Source organism: Ambystoma mexicanum, chromosome 2q (genome assembly GCF_040938575.1).
Source record: "Ambystoma mexicanum isolate Mex_15411 chromosome 2q, UKY_AmexF1_1, whole genome shotgun sequence".
Lineage (NCBI taxonomy): Eukaryota > Metazoa > Chordata > Amphibia > Caudata > Ambystomatidae > Ambystoma > Ambystoma mexicanum.
This window is the reverse complement of record NC_090924.1, coordinates 1329352775-1329379625: the sequence shown is the minus strand read 5'-3', so window position 1 is coordinate 1329379625 and position 26851 is coordinate 1329352775.

Genomic DNA, 26851 nt, shown 5'->3' with positions numbered 1-26851 from the left:
TACAGTGTCTTTTACTGTGTGTATTCTTACTGTTTGTGTGATCTTGGGCTCTGGAGCCACACCACTCCAGGAGACCCAATTTATGTGTGTTACACAGCACCTTCAGTGCAGTGACACAGGGTTGTCTTTGAGACTTCCCCCTGACTCAATTTTTCTGGGGCTGACTACTGTCCCCCAGAAACAGGTGAAGTTGCCATTAACTTTACATAGTCACTTTAAACTGCAGACCCAGTACACCCCATTTTACATGGATAATTGGAATGGGTTAACTCTTATCCCTTTTTGTCTGTACCTCTTGGAGCCTTGTTTCGCTCCCTTAACATTAAGACTTGGCTGGTGGCAGTGGTCTGTACCCTAACTTTTCGACCGCGATTATAGTATATAAACGTGGTACCGTTTTAGGCTATTGTATTAGCCTCGAACATAAACCCGCTTGACCAACTACATTTTATTCTGGCTCTGGTCGGGTTTAGTCGCCATTTCTTTTTGTTAAAGTCCTTCTTGTGTTTTACTTTTCGCGCCAAACCAGGTTTGCCTTCTTTGTTCACCGTCCTTTGTTCACGCACACATTCATTGTTTTACCCAGCCATCTCCGAATGTCATTTTAAAGTGTAAGATTTCAAATCTGTGTTTCTTTCTGGTTTGGAGAGGGAAGGTTAAATTCGAATTCTATTTTACATTCCTTATTCCTGATTACCTGCTGCTTCCTTATATCTATCTAGAATTGTGCATTTGTAGGTTGAGGAATATTGCAGGGGAAAATCTTAATTTAAGTGCTTTCTTTCCAAACAAGCCAAACATGCTCATTTCTCTGGTGATTTGCATCTGTGTCACTAAAGAGTGAATTTAAGTGCATTACATCTATTCTTAATTGTTATTGTCAGCACATTGGTGATTGCTGCTCCCTATTCAAAAGTATACGTTTGATTTGAATTTAAAGTAAAAAAATAAATAAATATTACCTTTACCAACCAGCCTGATTCCTGGTCCATTGTGACCTGGGGTATTTGAGAAGGGGTGTGATATGAGCGGTATATTACTAATATACCGAATATTGAACCTAATGAACCTCAGCCTACTATGCAGCTGTGCGCTGCATAGTAGGCTGAGACCAGAGTATCTCGCCTGATTGAAATACTTAACAGTATTCTCCCCACCAGTGAATATGTTAGTTCAATCCCGCATGCAACACACGTAATTGCAACAAAGAAACGGGTTATGTACATGAAGTTCTCCCCGCGTATCCCAATAACCCGTCCTTGTACAACAGTATGCCATAACACCATGCGTTGTATACATTAAAAACAAGTAACTGAACATCAGTAATATTTTGGAACATCGCACGCCCAGTGGATACCGATTGCAGTACTTCTGGCCACACCCACGCGCAGAGCCAGTAATGTAGCTCACGTTTGTTAAATGTATTGCGGACCACTTTATACCCTTTTACCTGCTCCCACCACCGGGCAACCTCTAACAATGATTGATACAGTCGATGTAAACCCAATGCTCTGCTTTGCTCAACAACGTCCAAACCCCAGTGCTTCCACGCCCCATAAATCTCCCAACAATGTCCCTGAGGGCTATGCCACCGGGAGAGAGCCCGCTCATGACAATAATAAGTGCACACCTCCTCCCCTCTCCTTACCTCCTCAAAGTTTCCATTGAGCCTGGGGCTTCAACAAAAAAACATTTCTGAATGAGCCCACGGCCCGCAGGAGACTCAAAGTGGCAGTGGTTACTGGCTCCCTCCTGGCAACACCTTCCCCAGCAACGCTCTGGAAAATGGGAACAGAAAGCTGTAGAATTGGACAAAGAGAGCGGCAGAGCAGTCCCCCAGCGGTCAGGCACGGCAGCGGTTGGTCCTGAGGTCCACAATGACGTTGGTGGGTCAGTGGTAAGACTGGAAGAGCTACTGCTCAACCCTGCTCCTCTGACCCTTTTTAACCACTCCATTTGGCGTCCCTGCCTAGGCCCCTGCTGTGTCTCCATTGTTGAGGCTGGGGGTTCATCTCCACACCCCAAGCCAGATCTACGCGGCTGCTTCCTGCAGCTGCCTGGTTCGCCCACTGTAACAGTGCCTCCAGCCTGCCCACCCTTCAGCCCCTCCACTGGGGTAGGGAACCCGCCTCCAGAAGCAGCACAAAATCAAAGAGATTCAAACCAAACGAGTTTTCCTTCAGGTTGAAAGACAAAAGGCCAGAAAGTGACACAAGATTTTTACAGATGGCATTATAAAATAATAGACAGTGACATTTGATTATGGTGGGAGGCAACACACAATCTTATGCTTGATACCATATAGTCTGTGAGCCAAAAGAAATTCACAGAGATTGGCACTTATTTCAGAGAATGCCATGTGTTTTTGCAAGGGAGAACTCAACACTGCAGAGAAAGATACATGAATTTAGAGGGCTGAAAGAGATAAATTTTAAATGCAATTGTTTTCAGGTACCATACAAAATCACAGTGAGTGACACATTTAGGTGATTAGACCAAATCACAGAGAGTGACACATTAATTACTGTGGGAAAGACAATCACAGAGAGTAACAGGGGAAGTTTTTGCAGGAAGAAAAACAAAATCAAAAGAGAGTATCAGGACAAAAATCCAAACGATTAGCACACATTTTCTGACAAGAAAGGACGCAAGATCAGAGCGATTAATGCCGGATTTTCTGAGAGGCAAAAGAAAATCACATAGATTAATATATGATTTTTGTAGGAGACAGATTTTAGTTGATAGCTAGGAGGGTCTTATGCAAGTGGAAAAGAAGTCACAGTCATCAGACTTCAATATGTCTGGGGTACCAACATGTCCATATGTTCTGTGGTTGGGATAAAGCTGTAAGGCTGTTCACACTACCTACTACAACTGCTTTGTACAGACAAACCCCACATTTTAAGTTTAGTTGCCGATCTCTGCCTGTCAAAAGATGTATACAGTCTCTTTTGAAAGAAGAGGTAGTACTACATGTACAAGTTGTGCAGCTGGAATTTGTGAAGGAGGAGGAGGAGGTTCAACCAACATCTGGTGCACAAGTAGAAGACAATCAGACCTCCACCGAATCAACCAAACAATGGTTAAGATAGAAATGAAGTCCCATCCGCTAGGGCAATATTGATAAAGATCAAGAGCCTGGAGGGACAGATGAAACAAAAGAACAGACTGATCCAGGCATAGTGCTCAAGAAGCAGGTGCCTGTTTTCAGACACAACCTCATGGATCACACCTGTGGCAGTTACATCACCACCACTAGCACAACAACCTTGGCAGAGTACACCATGTAGACCTAAACATCCAGATGGGCCCATACCACATCTCAGACCACAACATAATCCCACCCTCTGGAATGTCTTCACAGTGAACAAGACATGTTCCCATGTTGCCACCAGCAGTCTGTGGAAAGAGACTGTGTGTTGAGCGAAGCAGGGTCAATGTGGTTACCTCTGGGAACAATAATTAGGATGCTATGGAAACAAGGGAAGCAGCGATTTACAGGCTGGGCATAGAGGTTAGGGAGGTGTGACAGACACACTGCCAAGGGTCTCCCACAGAGCAGAACCATGCCCTTACTTTTTTTCACTCTTCCACAGAACAGCACCACTCCCACAATATGTCATGCTGTCTAGAGAGAAGAGTCCAACATCATGACTGCATCTTTCTTAATTAATGTCCTTATCCCTCAAACTGCTACTTAGAGAGAGCAGGATTCTAATAACATGATCTGTCTACATGCGATGTTCCAGAATGTGTTCTTTTTCCAGCTCTTGAATGGAAATTTTCGTGTCTTTTAAGTTAAGCAGCATTCCCCTTTATTTTGCACACAGGCTTTTAAGCATTCAACATACAATGGTTATAATGATCCAGGGATGAAATAGCCCTCGAGCCCGGCAACAAGGTAGGTCTGAATGAGCGGAGGCCCTCAGTGAGGTCTCAGGACAATTACCACCTGCGTATGCCACCAAATGTGGGGGTGATCACTATTTTCACCAAGGGCTGCCTCAGGGATGCAAATTGTGTCATATTTTAAATGGAAACCGTGCTTCACCTGTATTGCACATGCCCAATTTTTCCATAAAAACGTCAACAAAGATGGCTGTTCTATGGAAAATAGAAGAGGAACAATGTGCTTTTTTTATTTTATTAATGAGTGGTGGGCCGCTGGGATGGCAAGGGCTCGGTGGCAAGCAGTTTGTCTTGCATTGAATCATAAACTTGGCTGAACATGTAAAGTTAGGTGTAACATAAAAGTTAATGGTTTCTCTATATAAAAGTGGAAGCATTTTTCCAAGTTCAACTTCAAAGCATGTTTCCATGTTTTAGCTTCCACTCTGGAGCATTACTTTGGATGCTGTCTGTCAGATTGAAGTTGCAGTGAATAAAGATCCTCCCAGTGCGCGAGTGCCCTCTTTAAAGAGATGTTGCAGGGAAATGCCATTGCTGTTTCTTGAATGCAGAGAGATACTTTCTCTTTGTTTCAAATCTGCTTCTGAAATTAGAATTGCGGAATGAAGTCAATGCCAGTAGTTATTTACTTTATTCTTAGCATTCTGAATGGCCTGGAGAAGATCAAAAAATACCTCCATGTACAAACAGGTGTAAGTTATCGACCTCAGCATGATGCAAGGCTGAATCGGCCCTGATAGAATTCTCAGTAGCAAACTACAGTCTGGCCTCACCTCTTAGGCGATTGCTAACCTCTCTGACTATCCTGCCAGCGAATATGGACAGTTACCAAGAGAAAATGGTTAGGAGTTCACTGCTCGCATTCGTTTGCGTTACAGCTGTTCACTATTGTCACTCATCAACCTCTTACTGCTCATATGAGTGTAGCCAAAAGATGATGTCATGAATGTTTAAGATGTGAAACGCCAAATGAATTAAAGGGTAGAGGAGGGAAAGAGGAGAGTATTCAACTAGATTCAAGTAATGAAATAATTTGCTCTAATGGCAGTACAATGGGAGACCTTAGGGAAGAGTACAGGACTCAGTGACATAGGTACTTAGTGCACCTGGAGTGTCTCTGAACCTTTCAAAATGTATCACCAATTTACCATTAGGCAACATACTCGGTACTGCCTTTGCCGAGATCAGAAGAACACAAGGTAGTCAGTGTTGCCGGAATTTGAACCTGAGACTTCCATATTGAATACATGTATATATAGTGAGTGCATGAACTCAGTCAGCTCCGTTGCTGAGAGTGACAGATGTTTAGTTAAGAGAATAAAAGCTTTAACCAGAGTGGCCTAAGGCAGAAGGTGCGACCTAGCAACTGCTCAATGAAAGTGTGCACAGAATACCATGTGGCAGTCGTGCAGATGTCCACAAGAATATTGCCTCTGATGAACACGGTGGGTGCTATATAGAGTGTACTCTGAGGACTTGAGACACAGGTTCTATAATGCATCCATTTCTTGCAGTATTTTATTTCAAGGCATAGAAGACTGTGCACGCTTGTATTCTTTCCTCAAAATGTGTCTGGTGTATCCTGCATTGTGTGCGTTTCCATTCTCTCTGTTTTCCACTCTGTTCCCTTGTTGTGTTCCTTGATTTTTAGTTTTGGCTTTTAGGTGGCGCAGGAGTACCATCTATATGAAGCCAGAACTATTGGCATAGGAGTAAAGATAGGAGAGGGATGAGGTATGAAGACGGATGCACAGGCTGTAGGTGTTTGGATTTGTAACTGTCCATTGACGGCCAATGGCCATGTTCATTCCTTCGTACATTCGATCTCTCTACAGGTCCCTTCGCAATGAAGAAGACACTATGCTAGGATTTCTGTGAACTAACTCGATCATGTAGCATCAAACTGTGTGATTTGATGAGGCTGCCATTGATTCTCTTAGCAGTCTTCTGAAAGGTAATAACTCAAATTCAGTTTTAAATTACCTTCTAATGTAATAAACATGTATTAAGAAAGGATCTATCATCAGTATGTGTGTCCTCACATCTGTTCCCTGCATAGAATTCTTTTTGAAACACGTTTTCGGCACATTTAAAGGCATTCAATAGGCATTTTCAGGGCCTGCCATCATATGTCAAGGTATTCAAGCCAAATGCCTGCTGTTGCCATTTTATGGCCAGGTTGTACCATTATGGAAGTCCTGGGCAAATGTATTTCCCATGCTTACACAAAAGGCATACCTTTTGGCATTGTCCATGCTCGTTTACTTTTAACTGCGGACCATTAACACACGGGAGAGCCCAGGGAAACCCCCCCTTTTTTTCAGAAAAGATTACAACTTGCTCCGGGCCCATGGCTTTCATGAAGGCTGATGATCCCACCCGCCATACAGTTCACAGTTCAATGTGTTGAAGAGCGATCTCCAATTGGCAACCCAAAGTGGGTCACGCTGCATGTCTGCAAGGCAAACTGCAACCTAAAGGCAGTGGAAGGCTTGTATGCAAAATCACATTTCCGGTAAGGTGACACGTTAGCTTTCTGTCTCATAGCAAAATCATTTAAAGGATCAATTTTCCTAGAAATTGGCTCTTTCCAGTTCTTTGCCACCTCACCTTCTGCGAAAAGCCACAATCATTGTTTTTGGTCTTCAATGACTTTGCCTCTTATGACAGCCAGACCATGGATAAACGGGCAGGAGCACTGGCTTGGATACTGTTTAAAAAACATGGTATCTGCCCTCAGTGTCACTTTGTCCTGCTGGAGAAAACAGTAGATGGGGGTGGGTTAGAGCAGAAAGGCTCGTGATCGCAAGCCTTCTTGCAGATCAAAGTGCATTCAGAAGGTATATTCGAAAATCTGAAATGTTACAGTACACAAAACAGTGAGTTTAAAGTTATAAATGTATCACTCTAAATAAAGTGGCAATGTAGAGGGTCAGTCACAGGACATGGCTTCACCACTATTTCCCTACGCCATATTGAGTGGCTCTGATGCTTTGGCCCCATCCCAGCCTGATGACCACATTTATGGCGTAGTCACTTCTCCCTTATTGCAGCAATTCAGCACTCACCAACTTCCTCATTATCCGAATAACAAGAAACTATAAAGCTGTAGATGTTGGATCGGATGCTCACTGCCACCATGTTGTCAGACCCCAGAGTTCACTTAACCACTGGCCTAGGTCTTAGGGCATCCTTCCCTGCTGTTTCCATTTTATGGCCAGGTTGTACCATTATGGAAGTCCTGGGCAAATGTATTGCCCATGCTTACACAAAAGACATACCTCACTTTGCTCGGGCCTATAACTATGGGCCCGGGGCATTACCTGACTCTGTAATGCCCCTGCAGCTCAGGGATTATTGCTTAAGTATATGCCTGTTCCATGAGGCCTGAGTCATATAGACTATCTTTCCAATTTGTGTTTTTATTAAGTTAAATGAGAAATGTAAACATATGGTTTCTTTTGAGAAAGGGGCAAGCCACACGCATACAGTTCCGTTAAAATGTATAGCAAAATCATCTTTCAAAAGGTGCAGTACAAGGTATCGATGGGAAATGCAATATTATTTATAATTCCAAAACCACTGGTGTATCTCTAATACCGGATATAGATCTGGATTCACCAGAAAAAGTCTTTTTATAAATATATAAACATTATACATTACATCTGATTCATACATAATGTGCATATTTTAACTACATCATGTATTCAGTGGCAAAACATAAAAGATAAACGATTGTGTTCTCTGGATTCACAATATTCTTATGAACCTGAATAAATCATCTTCAACAATATCCATGTAGAAAAGTATATGAAAAATGAATATGTAGTTTAATACTGATTTTACACCAAGGTATGGGGCTAGTTTGTGGCTGACTCATTCCATTATGATACATCAGAATTCATTCAGTCATTATGACATGTCTATGTTGAAAATTATTTGAAATGGGAATTTACAGTTGAATACTGATTTTACTGGAAGGTACACATTTGTAGCTGGAACATTCTCTCAAAACATATCAAGATTCAGCAGCCAAAAACATCATGAAGAAGGGCCCTGGTGGGTGTAGGAAGTGAGGGGGCCTATTACATGCTCTGTCCAGTCCAAAATGCTGTGCCAAATGATGAGGCATTGATGGAGTTTGCTGGGTATTTAAGCTACAAGACACAGGAAGAAGGCAGAGTTTTGGGAAAACAGAGGTGCAAGAGGGCAGATCTGTCAGAAGACATGATAATTGGATACTAGTTGGATGTCACTGATGGGGAAATCTTTACATAACTACTGGTAATACCTATGACAGCAGGATTTGCCACTATTGGTACCAGCTGTGGGGCTGTGTCAAATCAATAAAAATCTCATATTTGGCTGCCATGCAACTGACAGTCGGTGGCCGCAACGCCTCAGTCAGGAAGAGAGAGGAGGAGGCCGATAACATTGGTAGGCAGCGATGGGAAGTCCAGGGACAGTACCAGATTGAAAGAAACACGGAAAGATTCTGGAAGAACATTAAAGGCATGCCGAAATCCTGACAGCTGTCAGGATCCATGACCATACTGGTGATTATTACCCAGAAGCCATGAATGCTGTTTGGCTGTCATGCTTCTAATGTTGAACTCTCATTCTCATATGTGTATCATTGCCCAACTCAATGGTACTCATTTTTTCAGCCCAAGAACGAGATTAATTTGCATCAGTGTTGTTTTGCCTCAAGCCTCTGATGGCAGGTGACACACAGACCTCTGAAGCAAGTTCCCTGGAAATACTGTTTGCGTTGACTTCCAGGATAGTTTTGAGTTTGCTTACTGACTATAAAAAGCCTGTGCAATAAAGGAACACAACAACATTGGACACATCATTTTGCAGGGCGCCATTCAGAATATGATAGTAGGCTTACTCAAGTCAATGCTGGAGAAGACTATTAGCAACGTAAACCGAGGCACAGAAATGGACAGGCATTTCCCGTCCAAACAATGAGGACTTCCACCCAACATAGGGAGGTTGGGGGAGGGTAAAAAAGGACAAAAAGGACAAATTGGAGAACTTTGCACATTTGTTTATAAAGTGTTTTTCCCAGAATCGCTAGCCGTGTCAGAGATTAGAATTCAGGCTTCTTTGTAATGCTGAACGCACATATAATCTCAAAAGATCTCAAGATATGATGGTGTGTCCAGAATCACATGTGGAAGCTGGGATTAAAACAAATTTTTCTTTGTCGGGCTACATTGCACAATTTGAGTTAAAGGAGGATATAGTGATTTGCTTAGAACCACACGATTATTTGGTAAGAAGTGGAATTCGTCATTAATACTCATGTCTCTTTAATGATCTCTTAATGATCTCATTGAAAACACATCAGATGGCCTGATCCATTAGTCATAGGCATTCTGAAAGCGTTTCTTTTACACTAAATATCCTTGTCAAGACATGTCAAATGTGGTGGTGATGGAAAATCTAGAGGGACTCTTGTTAATCTCCGAATTAGTGCAGCTCTTAGAAATGCCAGCCTATGACTAGACTCGAAGGCCACAGGCAGAGTCACTTGCACATTTTAAGAATCTCTATCCTTTTTGGAAGCTTTTCTGAAGTACTATGGTATATTATTTTCTGACATTATAGCCTTAGATACTGTGAAAGGGGTCATTATCGCTGAATAACCCACAAGATACATTTTAAAAAAAAATTGTATTAGGTTAAAAAATAACCTTTTACCACAAGTTACGGTCCAAGGCAAACCGGCAGACATGAACGGTGTAAGGGCCATTATCCCAAGCAATAATGATTATTTTTGTGGATATGAATATATATATATATATATATATATATATCTATTAGCCTTTTGCAGACAAAACAAAATTATATGTGCTTCTAAAAAAGAAACAGAATGTGCTCTACATTTACAATTAACAACAATATAAAAGAAAAGAAAATTCATCAAACATTATAAACAATGCTAAAAAAATGCATACACTAACATCATCACTATCTAAAAATTCACAATCAATTCCAATTGCTGCCAATTGATAGTAGACATTTATGCCTAAAATACCTTTTCACTTAGATCATTAAAAATACATTTTAAAAATGTTTCCGTGCAAGCTCCCATCGTATTTGACAGTCATGCTCTTCTTTATCTATCCTGTTCGTTAAAAATCATGGCACGTTTCAGCTGATCATAAGATTCAATTCAGTTCCAGTGCTCCTAGTTAATAAAGTGCATTGAATGGACTCCCAAATATGCATTGCTGCAGTAGTAATCACAAAAGAGTTAGCGGCTACAATCGTGGACCAAAACTGATCTGTTGCAATACTGCCTGGCTGTGTGCAAAAACGCACATATGCCTTGGAATAAAGTTTAGTTAACTTTTCGAAATGCACTCAATATATGTCTACTAGATTCTATAGACTTTACACACAGGCCACATCATCTTTTTTCAAGTGGGATGTTCTGCCAAGCACCAATATACTCCAAGACCGGCAAGCTATTTAGGCGCTAATACATGATAAAGTGCTTTAAATCACTAGTACAGGCCTTAATCAGGTAACTGCAAGGCTTAAGGGAGGGAAAACTTTGCTTTGCATACTCATTGTAGCGTCGCATTTTCTCAAGTATCTCAATTCTTCTTACCTTTTGCCATTCCTGGGTTTTATACTTTACTTTATACAAATAATGGCCAATTTCGACAGCCCCTGATATTGGTAATCCGATATTGTCCAAACATTCTTGGACTGAAACCGCCAGTTCAAGATGTGCTGTATTAACCCTCCAGTATTGGACGTTTGCTTTGCACATAGAGGTTGTATCTGGTATGACCATAGAGGTTCTGGCTCTTTCCATTTTTAGGAATATTTTACTGCAGGTCAATTTGCTGGTAGTAAATAAAGATGTAATACCAAGTTCCAGTCTCACAGCAGCCAGTGGAACTGAGGACGGGATCCCCAAAAGTGACCTGAGTATTTTCCCTTCCAATCAATCATGTCAGCCCACATGCTTTTCTGGAATTGTTTCCATACCATATAGAAAACAGGGAACTATTGCTTTGGTATATACTTTGATAAGTCCCTCTATTGAGTTTCCGCCCACGCTTTTTATGAAACCTCTTAATACCAGTCATCGACACAGTGCTCGAGCTTTGATATATGCATAGTATTTGGCGGATCTGGGGGCACTAAAGAAAGGTAAGCCAAGATAAACATAGGTGTTGACCAGCTATAGTCAAGTACACTAATATGCCAATTAAAACTAGTAGAAGAATAACCTTTTCCGCGTATATGCATGACCTTGGTCTTTGGATAGTAGATTTTTAGTCGATTATCTGCAGCAAATTGATCCAACCTGTCAATGGCTCTTTGCATGCCTAGGGGTTTGCGGTCAAGTAGAACCGCATCATCGGCATACATGATACAAGGCATCTCGACCCCACAAATCCTAGGCGTGAAGGTTTGTGTCTTGGCAGTAATCTCCCCCATGTCAGCAACATATAGGTTGAATAGCAGGGGTGCCAGAACGCACCCCCGCTTCAAACCCCTATTTGTGGGCATGGGGGAGGTAATTTTCCGCTCTTGCAAAAGTCGAACTGTAACTGTTGAGTTTGTGTAAAGGACCTTCAGGAAGTATAACAGATATTTGTCAATGCCCCATCTTTCCGGTTTGGACCATAGAATTTGCTGATCAACACAGTTGAATGCTGTCGCATAATCGACAAAACATAAGTAAAGGTTTCCATCTCCATCTGACCCATTTAACACATCAGCTGATAGCCGGCGCAGTGTCCAAAAAGCCTGTGTTGTGGAATAATCCTTCCTAAATCCTACTTGGTGTGGTTTAAGCAGCTGATTGTCAATAGACCACTTATTCAGCAATTTCAATAGTATTGCCGTAAAGATTTTACTACATGCATCTAGCATAGCTAGTAACCTATACCTATTGGGACCTGTACAGGACCCACATTTATGGATCGGCACCAGTATTGAGTTATGCCAGATAAGGGGAAGCATGCCAAAGGTGCATATTTTGGTGTACATTTCACGCAATATTGGAGCCCAAACTGGGGATTGGACTTCAATACAACAGTGGCCAAACTGCCTGGTCTGGGGCCCTGGACCGTTTTATCCTTGCCAAGATGTCTACTATGTCCCTAAATTTCGCCCATGTATTTAAAAAGGATTCTTGTTTTGTTTTACTATGATCCCAGTATAGAGCGTTTACATAAACCTTCCAGTCTGCTTCTGCAATTACACAAATTTCCTTGAGAACTTTTGCCACCAAATAAATTGGATAAAGGTACCAACATTTCTGAGAATCATGTGTATGGATCAATCCGTATACCATTATCCAGTTGGCTGATTCAAGACTGGATTTATGACTACGTAGTCAATTCCTATGTTTGGTACACACAGTACCAAGCTCCATTTCTTTTTCTCGAAAGGTCAAAAACATATTAGTGTTAATGGCCATGACCTTCCTGAAAAACCGGTGCTTTTCTATGTGGATTTTATCATTCAAAATGATAGGTTTCTCCCTTCCTTGTATTATCAGTTTGCCTGCCATATGAAGCATAGGAGTTATTAATACAAAGAATTCAGCCGAATCTCCTTTGCAGTACTTGTGGACATCTTCCGGAGCACAAGCTATGTGTGCAATGCATTCAATAGCCCTAAATTAGCCTCTGTCCACACGATTCTGTTGCCCTGAACATTAACTGATGCTGTGCCTAGTCCTAACTTCCCAATTTTCTGATCATATACTTGTAACATTACCTTCAGCATTGCATGGTCACTGAGTGGTGAGAATTCAACTTCATGCTTCAATTTTTACAATGCAGCCTATCAGTTACCACATGTAACAACTTCCAGCATTGTTTCATTCTTACAAGGCAACAAAGGTATAAGGTTAAATTTAAACAGTGCTCCTGACCACCTCAGACCTTTCTGTATTAGTGATTGGGTGTGTTCTGTTAGTGATCTCCATTGGTCATCGGTTATTACTCCACTTTATAAATGTGTACATAGTGAGTTAATGAAGTCACTGGCTATCATTGTTTCCCTTAGGGTTGTTTAGCTCCCACCTGTACAACAACGCAAGTGCCCATTTCAACAATAAATCAGTTTGTGATCCATCTGGGAGATCATATAAGTTGAGTATCAAGGTGATATGGTTCCCATTGGGGACATTTTTTATTTCAACTGCTAGTCCATTTGCACACTCTACACATGTGCTGTAGGCCACTGCCTCATAGGCAAGGCGGAGACCAATGCATAAGCTACCCTTGGGTCTCCCCTCTGCTCTCTAGTTGCTGGTGATGCAAAGGTTCGATAGCCATACATAGTTAGGGAAGTCATCAACCAAGTCTCTTGCATGCGAAATATGTCTTAGTTGTTCAGAGAAACATGGCCGGCTATCTGTGAGGTATTCAATCCAAATCTCCTCGTATCCCATGATAGTATTGGGCACGATGCAATCTCTACTGATGGTCAATATACTTGTTTGTCAACAAATGGTCTCCAATACTCATTGGATTGGGATTGCTGGACCATTGAGTTTGTAGGGCTTGTTTGCCCGGCCTCTTTTTTCCACAAGTAGGTTTAGCTATTACTTTACCCTCCGTGGTATACAAAGGGGATCCAAAGAGCTCCTCATTAGCTAAGCCATAATAGAGATGAACATGATAGCCTGTAGTATAAAATGAACTGAACAAATGACATATGTATTTCGACAACAATACAACTGACAAATGTTAGCACTACCCAATTGGTTTGACTATGAAAAATGGGCAATTCCACCCTTTCAATGTCTTGAGGCGTCATGATGGACAGCTCGTCAATCTGTTTGAACAATGTCATTAGGTTTCCTTTATTTAGAAATGGGCTGTAACTAGTAGGCTCAATTTCCTCAAAGCACACGCAATGTGGATAGCGTAGTGAAGTTTTAGGTAGTTTGGCTCCATGCAGGTTGTGTGGACGAATCCCCATGCAATGACCATCCACTTGACACATTTGGTTAGGGACAGATTGCTCCACAAGTGTCTCTGACTGGTCAGTTGATACCTGGCGCATTCCACTCTCTGTCAACAGGAGTCCCCTCACAACTGATTTGCCTGCAGTGATCGGTAGGCGTTCAGCCTACATTGGCTCCCCTGTCTGGTTTTGTTTGGGGAATTCCAATGGACTGTCCTTTGTCCCCGTGTGCTGATTGCATTACTCCCAGGGGTAATGTTCCTTCCTCAGGGACTTGCAGCCATTTATGCAAGGTGTTACGCTTACACCTAGGTGATTTAGATTTGTTACGTAATTGCTGATGGTTTACTTTTGTGTTGTTCGACGATGACACAGACTTAGGGACATTTGAAGATGTATTAGAAGTTGCTTTGACAGGAACTGAATTGACCTGTTTAAGCAGCAGTATGTCTTTGTTTTTTCTCCTTCATTTTTGGCTGGCTGCTAGGTGATGAAACACTGGCAATTTGGAAATAGTTGGCTGGTTCTTCGTGCATTTCATTGCTTTCATTCATTTCTGGAAAACACGTAGAGTGATCAGAGAGTGAGGGCGGCGTATTAAACATACTAAGTTCAATCGATGAATCCATGCCCATATGTTCTCCAGTACCCACATCCACTATTTTCCCAGGGCAGGCCCTTTCAGCCACACTATTAGATAGTATCACATCCACTACCCTAGCAAGAATCTTCTTGATTGCTTGCTGTTCATTGGCCAACGTAGAACAAAGGCCAAATATAGCGTCCATTGTAACTGCGATGGTTTTCAAGCTTAGTCTAAAATTGGAATCATCAATGCTATCATCATCCTTGGTTGTTCTTGTTAAACTATCAAGGCTTGAATCAACTGCATCGGGCGTGTGCCTATTCACTATGTCTTCAAGATCTGGCGTTGCAGACAGGTTCGTAGGTAGTGATGAAGTAGAAAGCTTGTTGTTGCGAGCCTTTCCTGATCATGATGCATGTCTTAGGTTCAGGCACATGTTTAACAGGGAATTGTTGTTATTGATATTGGCTATCGGATTGGGCAAAGTGGCCACTGCTGGAGGACATACAGGTTTTGCAGAGGAAAATATTGGGAAGAGATTGATGGTCTTCTCATGTTCCCATGGAATTCTGTCTATGAAATGTGTGCGCCTTACAATTGTCAAATCTTTGCAGGCATCACCACTTTCCGTACTCATGCTCTTTACTTCAGATAAAGGAGGCTCACCCTCTGAGCACCACCTTGAGTCTTCCATGTTTGTATCACCCATAGCGTCAGTGGGGACCCTTGGCACCTCTTGTTGGCAGGATTTGGAAATCGTCTGACCTCTTTTGGCTATAGTTTAATTACAGTTCACTACACTGCCTAGAAGATACGCGTGAGGGGACAAGGGCGTGGTTGATTTTTTCTTAGGTCTCAGACCTTCCCTTCTGGGCATTAGGCTTGGTAGTAATGTTACAGTATGTATGCATAAGCAGTTTCCCCAAGATACACTCCCAATCTAATGCGCAAATCTGTTGATTGTTAATTAGTTTCAATCCAGCATATAGCAGTCAAGGTCTCAAACAACCCGATAGGTTTCCCCACAGCTCAGGGCATTCCATTGAGTGTGAAAGATGGAGATTTTCCCAGTGCAGGTAAGGAAAAGCCTGCCTCTGCATGGGCACTGCGTGTGTGCCACTTCGAATAAGCAACTATGTCCCCACTACTGCAATTCTATAGACACGTTTTGCAGGGGGATTCAATTGATGGAGTTTCTTATATGGTGCAAACAGATCAATGGGCCACTAATACAGCCCCGGAAGTCGCTGTGCGGACACTCTAGAACGTTAGGGAATTTTGGGAATGCATCCAGTGAATGTGAACACACTAAAGGCTGGCAATAGTGGTAAGCCAAGGTAAGTGGTGAGCGTTGGGATATGTAGCTGACTACCTGTAGCCAGCACACCTCTCCTCTTAAATCAGCCGCACCTACTAGATATAGCTTTTACCAGGAGCCTTCAGCGTCGGGCAATGTGCAGCAAACACATGACGGAGCATGGGAACACCCGGCACCAGTTCCCCCCTCCTGCCGACCGCCTGCTCTGCTCCACTCCCCTTGAATATTCCCCCACTGGTCTTCGATCTCCTGCAGCAGATGCAGCATCAGATGTGGGCGGTAAATGCAGGCAGCAACAACAGGTAGCTTCCACCAGGGCTACTAGTGCTTAGAGGAACCACCTCCATACGCTCAGTGCGTACATCATCAGGCCGCGCTGGCTTCGGAAAAAATCTCTGTCTCTGTCAGCCGCGTCCGACGCGGTCGTTTTGGGGTGATAAGTCGTATGAGCAGATACTGGCAGTAAAAATATGGGCGTTGCTGTTCTAAAGTAAACATATATTTGTATTTAATAGTAAGTTGAAACAAATACAAAAAATATGTTATTAAATTAAGTGTGCTTTCATTTTGTAATATTTAAATAAGAAGGTTGTCTTAATATGGTAAACATTTTAACTGTGAACTTGGTTGAACTGAAATAGTGGAATGAGCTTAATTTAGGTGCAAAGAAAAAATGTATTTTAAGGAAGGCTTGTTCCATATTTTATCTTTCGCTTTGATGTGTTGAATGGGATGTTACTATCACGTTGGAAAAACAGAGAGAAAGAAAGTTTCTTGTGAAGAAATCTTTCTGGAAAATGTTATTGGTGTTTCTTGGATGCAGGGACATTCGTTATGCAATTTAAAAATCAGAATGTATTAGAATCCAGACAATACCCTAGTTATTGACTACATTCAGAACACTCTAATTGGCTGAGAAGACAATAATGACCGCCAGGTAGTAATATAGCCTCTTCAGAGGGAGGAGCCCTTATTCAGGATCAGTTGAGAAAGGATGGCTATCTTTGAAGCTATCATGGTCACATGCGATAAGTACATTGACATTGTTTAATAAAACAGAATCATTATCCAAATCTAATCATCGCACATAGTGGTAAAAGCCATATAGGTTTTGGAGTTGTGATGGTGAAGGAAAAAACGTTAGTTAAAAAGTGACTACACTAAATATAACATCCTAGGAACTATATGTGGATTTCTATCAGGATATTTAAATCACACAAGGTGGGAAAATGTGGGTGGAGCTGATTAATGGCTGGTCGTCCACGGGTTTTTATGGGGGACTGACATTGAAAGGGCAGGAAAAATGAGGAAGTAGCTGTTTAATGACTTGCTATCTTTTGGGTCTTATGGGGAGAGTGACATAGAAAAGGTGGGAAACATGTTGAGGTCAACTGCTTAATTACTTTCTGTTGTTTCCCTGTCTGCTTCTGGAGTCTGAAAGACTGGGATACAGTCAATACCATTAGTTACTGACAGGCTACTAAGTATTTTGATTGGCTGAGTGGAGGTCAATAACGATTTCCATATGCTAATTGTTATACCTTCAACAGAACCAAGGCTGGTGGTACCAGCTTTGAAGTCCTAGCTCCTAAAGGCTGGAACTCACTGCCACCTAATCTCAGAAAAGAAGAATCCCTACTCACATTCAGAAAAGCGCTAAAAACCAAACTATTCAACTAAACTATGCTCCAATACTAACCCTGACAATAAGTAAGCAGTTCCACTGTAACCAAGGAACACCATCTCTGTCTGTTATTGTTAATAACAATTGTTCTCACATTGTTCCACTGTAACGATAGAACTCCATACACTTATCGCAAATAGACATGGTCTATGCCTGTAACCATTGTCGTCAGCTTGTTACAAAGTCAAATATTCTGTAACAGCGCCACGATGCCCCCGGGCCGTGGGGCGCTCAACAAATCCAAATTAAAATAAAATTAAAATAAAAATACTGATATGTGCTTTGTGGGAGCCCTTGAAGCTGGCTGGAGCAGAAAGGAGGGCGTCATGAACTGTTGTATTCATACACATTGAATTAAACAAGAATTGTGTTTGTTTTCTGTTGGGGCAACGGGAATATGTATTCATATTGCTAAATGTGTAGGGTTATTTTTGAGAGTAAAGAACTGATCTCTGTTTCTTATGGCTGATTAAATCAGGTCCAGAAGCCTTTTGAACATTTCTCTCTTCAGAAACGTTGTTCTGTTGCGGATAATGGTTCAATTAAACATATCGTTCTGGTCGAAGTGCCGTACCAAGTGTCCTGGGTGCTGAAGGCCAAGTTAAAGGCATGGGTACAGTGAGGATGTTAAATTAGGTTTAAAGTTCCATAGAACCTGATACAGTCTGAAGGGGAGGGTTATACAACTATTATAGCTTGTGTTGCTCTTGATTGCATATCGTACATGCAAGCGTAAAAAGTTGTTAGTTTACAAATCTGCCTGTGTTGTCACATGGATTTGGCTGTGGATTTGGCTATGGGTAGACTTCACACTTCCAACATCCCTGCAATGTAGGGTTCTGAGCAATCTGTGGGCTATACAAACCCTTAGCACTCTGGGCGGGTGAGCAAGCCAATCAGGTGGCAATGAAAAGCAGGCTTGAACCGCCAGTGTAAGCCTGCGTTCCAAGCTGCCTGACAGCGGGCTTGCCCCACTGCCATCTTCCCCTCACCCTCCATCCCGTTTATTATTTTTTTACCTACCCCTGCCACTGCACTTACCTTATTTCTTCTGCGGCGGCCCTCGACCGCTACAGCCGCACCTTCTTTTCAACTTCCCCGGCTGACATTCTCTGCCCGCCGTTCCAGCCACCCAAGGCCAAGTTGTGCAACAAGGAGCCCCTCCCTCCCTCCCCACTTACGTGCAGTCTGAGGCACCTTCCACTTGCAGCGCCAATCTCCGGATGAAAAAAAGAAAACCTTTCACACCCCGGATGAACCCCGGGGTGTGAATGGCTTTCATGCCCCAATGGGAGAGCAGACATGAACAGTAATGGCCCACAGCCCGGTACTTTGTGTCCTCCCTCTCACTGGGGCATGAAAGCCATAATCTGTGTTCTTTACTGGTCGGTTAAGACCGTATTGTCCAAGGAGAATACTCTTTGTACATTTTAAGGGTTATATTTAACATGGAAGCTGATGCTTGTCAATGGGACACAACACCAACATTTAAACGTTCTCATTGGGGCATCTTTGGCTGAGAAGGACCTTAAAATGTCCTTGCCAGCTAAACTCCACCACTACGCATGGAGGCAGTATGCATGAACAATGGGTACTCTGAATGTTATATGAATTGAAGACTGCATTAAAACTGCTCCCTGGTGTAGAGAGAGAATGCAGTCAGGAAACCGTCTATGAGCCTAAGGGTAATCATTCGTAAAACACTTAAATACAGCAAATTGATATACACCAAAGTTCACCAATCTTTTACTGAAAAATTATCTTTTAGTTTTTTTGTTTAATTTTGTCGAATGTGATTCAACGTGCTATGTTGAGTGTAGCATTTTAATGCTGTTCGAATAGGCTTGACATGATTGGACTGGTTTCTAAAATGAGTGTTCTTTATTCTATATGTGCACTATCCGCTCCTGATAATGAGCATGGAGTGATTTGATTGACATGGTCAAAGGCAGCATCCTTTCAAAGTTATATTCAGTTTGTCTGTGACTGTTTCCCCAGCAACCACAGTTGCAAGTACAATACATGAATAAGCCAGTTGTGCATGAACCACTGATTACTTGTACGTCCCAGGATCAAGAGCGCACCTCCCACCACCACCACCAGGGTGAAGTGTTCGTATTTTGACCATTGGTGCTAATTGATCTCTCCACACCTGTGTTCAAGTTGTGTCTGGAGCGATGTATAAATGGTGCATCAAGAAGGCAGCGGCATTCTAAGTTCTTTTTTAATTAATTTATTTGGAGCTGTACTGCGCTGTACTCCGCTCGGCCCTCACTCCCACAGCATCTGTACTCTGTTCTGCTAGCCCTTTGTATAGGGGAAAATGGCGCGTGGCCAGCATTTGTATTGCCAGTATACAGAGCCGGAAGGTTCAGTTGACACCACGCTAGTGCCTTCGCATAGAATCAACTCATGGGACTTGACTCCTTATTCTCTTCCTTTCGTGTGGGATACGCAGAACAACAGCTGGATCCATGATCCATCCAGAGATTTGCTACCAAGCATTTGTCAGGAAGCACGAGTTAGGACTTCCCATTTTGATACATGAGGTATTATAAATGTCTGGCTGCATCCAGGGCTTAATATTAGGATGAGTTCCAACTTTTTTTTTTATTTTTTAAAGATCTTTTTATTAGCATTTGTTAAAAATGTTGAGAACTCCCACACCCCGCACCCGCCCCCTCCTTTGAAGAAACGCCTCCAAATTCTGCATCCAATGAAACAACCAATCTTTAGTCAGTTGTTCTTCAACATTTTCCATTGGGTCAGTTCATGTTCAACACCAGAATGTTTTTTGGGCAACACTGTTGGATGAAATTGCTTTTTAAGAAATGTAACATTTCCATCCACCCCTCTGGAACTTGCTCGCTTCCCCTTGGGCCCTGTAGGTAATCCACTCCACTGCCACTATGTCCAAAAGTTTGCGAAAACAACTGATCGCCGATCTTTTAAAGTATACTGGAGTGGTCTACTTTTCTTTATTCGTATGTTGTTCTGATTCCCTTGAAGACTATTATCAGTGGCATGTGAAGATCAGTAAAAGAAAACTCAGCTGGGATAGGTAACATGAACTACATAACTTAGCTAATTATGTGAAACTGTTTTAAAAACTCAGAGAGTAGCAGATGCTTTAAAAAAGAAAATGTTCTTTGTCTTATATGTCAGAGTTTAGAGCCACCAAGCAATGCAATGTTGATATTCAAATTACAAACGCATTTGCATACCCACAATGCATTGCTCAGCGGCTCTGAGCTAAAAGTGAACCTTCAGGGATGGTAAATGGATGGCGCTGTGTGGCATGTGTGGTTCAGCTGAACATGCCTTTTCTACGCTCACATTTCTGTGAAGGGTTTTTCATGCCTGTTTTTAAACCCACCTAAACATTGTTGGTGTTTAGTAAAAATTTGCACACATTTTAAGTCAAAACATAGGGCCTCATTACGACCCTGGCGGTAAGGGGTTTACGCCAGCGTTAGCTGCGCCGACCCCTTACCGCCAATTACGAGGTCCCTTAGCGCCATGGAGGTTTTAACACTAGCGGGTGTTAAAATCCATGGCGCTAAGGGACCATGGAGTTAATTACGCCACCGTAATTTACGGTGGCGTAATTAACGCCTTCCCCACTCCCATTATGCCCTATGGGGCAAAAATGGGAATGGGGAAGGGTAAATGGGGATTGGGGACTTACCGCCCCGCCAAGGTCGGAATGGGGCGGTAAGTCCGCCAACCACCATGGCGTAAACGTAGTTTACGCCATGGTGCTAAAGTCACGGCCCAGGCGGTAACTTTCCGCCTGGGTCGTAATGAGGCCCATAGTCTCAAGAATTGTGGCACATTCTGGTCAGGGTTTATAAGGACTCAGTGATGTTCATAACTTGGATTTGGATGGATGGGAATGCAAGGACTTGACTCAATGATTATTCTGTTGTATGTTCCGGAAAACACGTGTTTTCTATTAAAAACGTATTAGTGGTCAGATATCTGAAACAAACAGGAATTCAGAAGAAGAATACACCGAGAAATCAGGGTCCAAATGAGGGATTGCACGCTAAATTCGTTAAATCAATCTAATATTCATATGTTATGTTAAAAAGCATTTATACTGCACCTATTACACCACTATTGTGGTGTTTTGAGGCCGAACCTTTTCAGGGTAAATCAGGCTGTGGTCTGTGTATGGAAAGTGGAGCAGAGGTTAGAGGAATGGAGAAGAGTAAGTAGGATGTCAAGGGACAGACAAATGGAAAGAGGCAATGGACCTGCGGGAGGGCAATGCGGTAGTGGGAGTGTGTCTGTAGGCATCGCTGATTGGTCAGATGGCGTGCAGGTCAGAAGAGAGGCAGTAACACCCACTCCTAAAGCCAAGTCTTAATTTCTGTGCAAGCTTATTTTTTTGCTGCTTTACGCTGCCACGTGTAATGCATGGAGGTGCAAATGAAAAAGTTGAATACATTCACTTGGCCATCGGTGCACAGTATCTTGTACTGTAGCCTGGCTCTTTCCATCATTCTCTCAAGAAGCTTCGCTCTGTCAAGTATTATCAGGGATGCTCAGACAGCGGGAGAGGACGAGACACAGCCGGCATAGACATTACCGATGGCTTGCACATGGAGCTCATTCTGCAACACTGCCGTTCCCTTCAGGCGCCACCAGCGCGACAGCTCCAGGCTTGAGGCCACACATGGATCCAAGGATTACATAGAAGCAGGGAGGGTTCGTGCTGTGTGAGGGAGAGGGGCACTGCAACGTCACAGAATGAATCTCGTCAACGATGACCGAGAAGTGACCGTTTACCTGATGGTCAATAATGAGACATTCAAGTGCTGGGGAGAGGGCTCTAACAAATGGTATAGGCCCAGACACAAGTTATGGGCCTTGGGTGAAAAGTGAAGGGCTATAACAACAGTAGCAGCCCTCTCCCCTAGGACTGTCATGCCTTTAGAATGTAATCACAAAAGCAAATTAAAATCAGGTTAGAAACGAATTAACATCTGGAGATGTTGTTTAGAGCTTTGCAGTGAGTATTGTCCTTTGGAATGTTGGCTAAGGCAGACGCTGAGCATTGAGGCAGGATGCTGGGATGGAAACATGAAGCTTTGAGGATAAGGCCCTCTGCAGACCCACTGTACATAATGGCCACACCATCATTCAAATGTTACAATTAAGCAATACGCCCAAATGTGCCAGGGCATTACCAGGTCAGGTAATGCCCCGGGGCCCAAGTTACAGGCCTGAGTGAAGGTAGGGCCTAAACGTGAGCCCCAGGGTATCACCAGAACCATTGATGCCCCAGCAAAGGGGGTGTATTGCTATTAGCACCCCAACATGATTTCCAAGGTGCTACTATATATTTGCTATGTTGAAAAATGGTGTGGTTGCCGTTTTTAACTTTAAAAAAACTACAAAACAAGATGGTGGGGAACAAGATTCTGGGTGTTGGCGGGAAAGTCGTGCAGGCTTATTTATGTTGTCCAACAGGAGAAATCGCAGACAATACCATTAGGTAAATCCCAAATTCCGAGCTGCCTCATTGGCTGAGATGCCATAAGAAACCCCTCATGGATGCTAGTGCAGCTTTATAGATCCTACAGCCGAAGGGAAGGCTCTATGAAGCTATTATGTTCCTGTCCATACAGATATTTTATAACTAGTAAATCGGGTGGGGCAATCTGTGGTTACGGAAAAACCAGCTGTGCTGCAAGTGACTACACAGCAATGATATGATATGATAAAATATTTTATTTCTATCGCGCTCGTACACAAGTGCTCCAGAGCACGACAAGGCAAGGGAGGGGAACAGGGGAAAACAAAAAAAACGATCTTACTAGGCCCAGTGACATTGTGAAAGCGCAAGTGCATGCGAGAGGAGGAGGGGAGAAGTGTATGGAAGGGGGGAAATGGAAAGTGCGGAGCAAAGGAGAGACAGATAAATAATAAATAAATAAATAAATAATGGGCCAACAAACAGTGGTAGTGCAGCCAGCAAATGGCAAGTTCTGGGTTTAAGGCAGCAGACAAGGTAGGTCTGATAAGTGCAGGAAGAGAAAAAAGGGGGGGACTGTATGGTTACAGATACAGACCCCAGTGCAAGGGGTGGCCAAGAGGCAGTGCGAGAGGATGGCAAGGTGAGCAGGTACCTGGGCCCGGAGGACAGAGGGTGGTCAGGTGCACAGTGCCAAGAGAGGACAGATCAGCAGGGGAGAGGGGGGGAGAAGGTAGAAGCAAAGAGGAAGGTCTTGAGCTGATTCCGGAACCGGAGATGGTTCTCCTCAAGTTTTAGAGTGGCAGGGAGGCTGTTCCAGAGGGAGGCCCCAGCCGAAGTCAAAGATCTACCCCAAGCTTGTTTCTTTGAAAAACATCTGACCCCGAGGGACTTAGTTGTAGAGGAGTGAAGAGCTCAGGAGGGGAGGTATTTGTGGAGGGATAACTGAAGGTATTTGGAACCAGGCCTCATAAAGCCTTGTGGACAATGCAGAGGGTTTCAAATTTAATCCTTTAATCCAATGTGCTCAAGTGCGAGGGAGAGCCACAGCTGCTGAATTTGGGCTCAAAGAAACAGAGTGGCGGTCTAGTGGGAAAGAGTCAGGGCTAGGAGAGGCCCAGAAAGGATTGACTGAGGTTGTTGAGGGAAGGCCCATGGACCCAGGTTGTGTATACCAGACTTTTGAGGTTACCTATTCCCAATTTCATCTCTATAGGTTGTGACATGCATAAATATGTTGTGGCAACTAGTCAAGCTGCCTATTTCAAATACAATTGTGCAATAGCTGCGGCCACCTGGCAAGATCAACTTCTGATTCCACTCTCAGAGCAGCAGGAACATGCACGGTTCCAGGATGGACGGCTGAGAAGATCTTCCATTGCAATCATTCTGGAAGCTGAAGGAAAAATTGTCATAGGAATCCAATTTAATTGTGTGAGTCAGCAAATGAACTCCCCTCCCCCACTTTCACTCCATAACACTCTCATCGCTTTAGACATGAAACTCACCTAAGCGTCACCCTTACCAAACACATGTGACAAGTATTTGTAGATCACAATGCACAGGGAAAATAAGACAGGCATCCTTACTTGACATGTAAGGACACTGACAGATGAATAATCACATGCACCCTACTGATGTCAAGCGTGGAATGGACAGAATCGGTCTGGGAAAAGCTGGGCATCAACTTCAATGGACTGATGGAGGCCATGGCATTGTCCCAGTAACTTATCCAAGTGAATAGAAGCACATTTTCCACCTCGAAATCAACACCTCAGCAACTGTTTTATTCCTACGTGACATTTTCTACTGAGTACGATACCCCAAATGGTTGGTCTTGGATAATGGGGTTCCACCTCCAGAGAGATGCAGTGGCTCCTGTGGCATCGTCATACCCGTGCTGCACTTTATCACTTGGGATGGTAAAGTAGAGGGGATGAAGAGGTTCTTGAAGTAGGAACTGTGAGGGCAGAGAAAAGAAGGTGCCAATGGCCAAGCGACAGGAGTACTAGCGGCATACAGAACAACCCCTTAATCCATCACGGGCATGAGCCCCTTCCCCTGAACCAAGGTAGTCTGACACCATGTAGCAACGTGCCATTTGTATTTGTTCACACCACCTTTGTCCATAATCTGTTGATGCATATTAGGGAGAGGTCAGATCTTTGTGATGTTGCTGCCCTTTGCTACACCACAAATGCAGTGAAGAAACAGAAATCATAGTGAGGCATGCTGAAATGCTGCGTAGGAAAAGGTTTGGATTTATTCTACTGAAATAATAAGTGTACTTAGGCCCAGTATTAGCGGGCAGGCCAAACCAATCTACAGGAGTCCTCTCCAGCCCCCAAAGAAAGGTGCTGACACAGTCGGGACCAGGTGTCTTCCCTCCGATGAGCGACAACTACCGAGCCATGTACATCAGAGGGGCCCGGCCAGGGAATGTTTGCTTGCTACTACGTTTTGTCTCAGTTTATTACACGGTCACACCCAAGTCATAGAGCTCCTTCCGCACAATGAATGTGGCACACAATAAAGCGCTTTGATTTATTTCAGGTTCTTTTTAGTAAGGCCTCCAACCCGTCTGGCACACAACCCCAACACATACCCGGTGCCACAATTGACTAGGAACCAGGCCGGTGTGCATTAAGAATATATTTATTAATTCATTTATTTAGCCAAATATCAGAAACAGATTACATCAGATTACATCAGCCACTAATGTTGTGGCAACATAAGAACAAAATGACTTCCGTAAAGACATCAACATAGAGATAAGCTGTCACAATGAATTACTTTTAAATCGTCCACCAACACAAGAAAAGAACACTTCAACCTGCACAATGATTTCAAACATGATTATGCTTTTCTCCCAGCAACCCTCACCCTCCTAGTATCAATTTGACTTGAATCCTCTGAATGGAAGGCCAGTGGCAGGGAGTGGGAACACAATGGGAAAATCAGATTTGGGGTCTTAGTCACAGAAACAATATGAAAGAAAGAAAAACAATAGAAATGTGTTTTTCCACACCTAAAAAGAACAGGCAGGGCTTTGGGGTTTTAGTCAGCACACAATGGGAAAATTGTTTTTTGGTATATCTTATCACAGAACCAATATGGGAGACAGAAAAGCAATGGGAACCATTTGTTTTGCCACACCTAACAATAACACACAGGGCTTTGGGGTTTTGGACAGAACAGAATGGGAAAATCAGTTTTGGGTTGGAATCACAGATGCAATGTGAGAAAGAATGAAAGCAAGAGGAAATTTGTTTTGCAGAGCACAATGGGTACACAGTGGCAATGTTGTTTGGCACCGTGCAAATGCACAGGCACTACTAAGCTTCCCACTTCTGAATTAAAATGAAGGATATCGATGGGGAATTTTGTTTTTCGACCCTGTGCACACACGTGGAAGCAGTGTTTGGGATTAATACTTTTGGCAGTTCTTTATGTCAATACCTGTTCAAAACATGCTGGGAAAAGACTGTTGGTTTTGAATGCCAATAAAACAAATCGCAAGAATTTAATAGGAGAATTAATTGATTTACTTTGATAAATATGGTAGGCATCTAGACCAACAAACAGGATATTTTCAATGGGGAAATAACTAAAACAATGCTGGAGGAATGCAGGCCCTACACAGACTATAGCTTTGGGGTAGATCTACTTACAGGAGAGGTCTGAACTTGGCATCAGGGAACATCAGAGCACCACTGGGACAGAGAGGGGTCAGTCAATGTTCTCCTCTGAGTCCTCCAAGGGGTCCCAATCAGCTTCCATGTCTCCTGGTTCCTGTATGCAATGCAAAAACTAGGCCTCTCTGCTGGGATGTTATTTGCCAGGTTTCAGCAGCAGGTCGAGTCTCTGAATTATTGGAAGAAGTCCCGCTCTGATGCAAACTGGCTTATTTATAGGGCA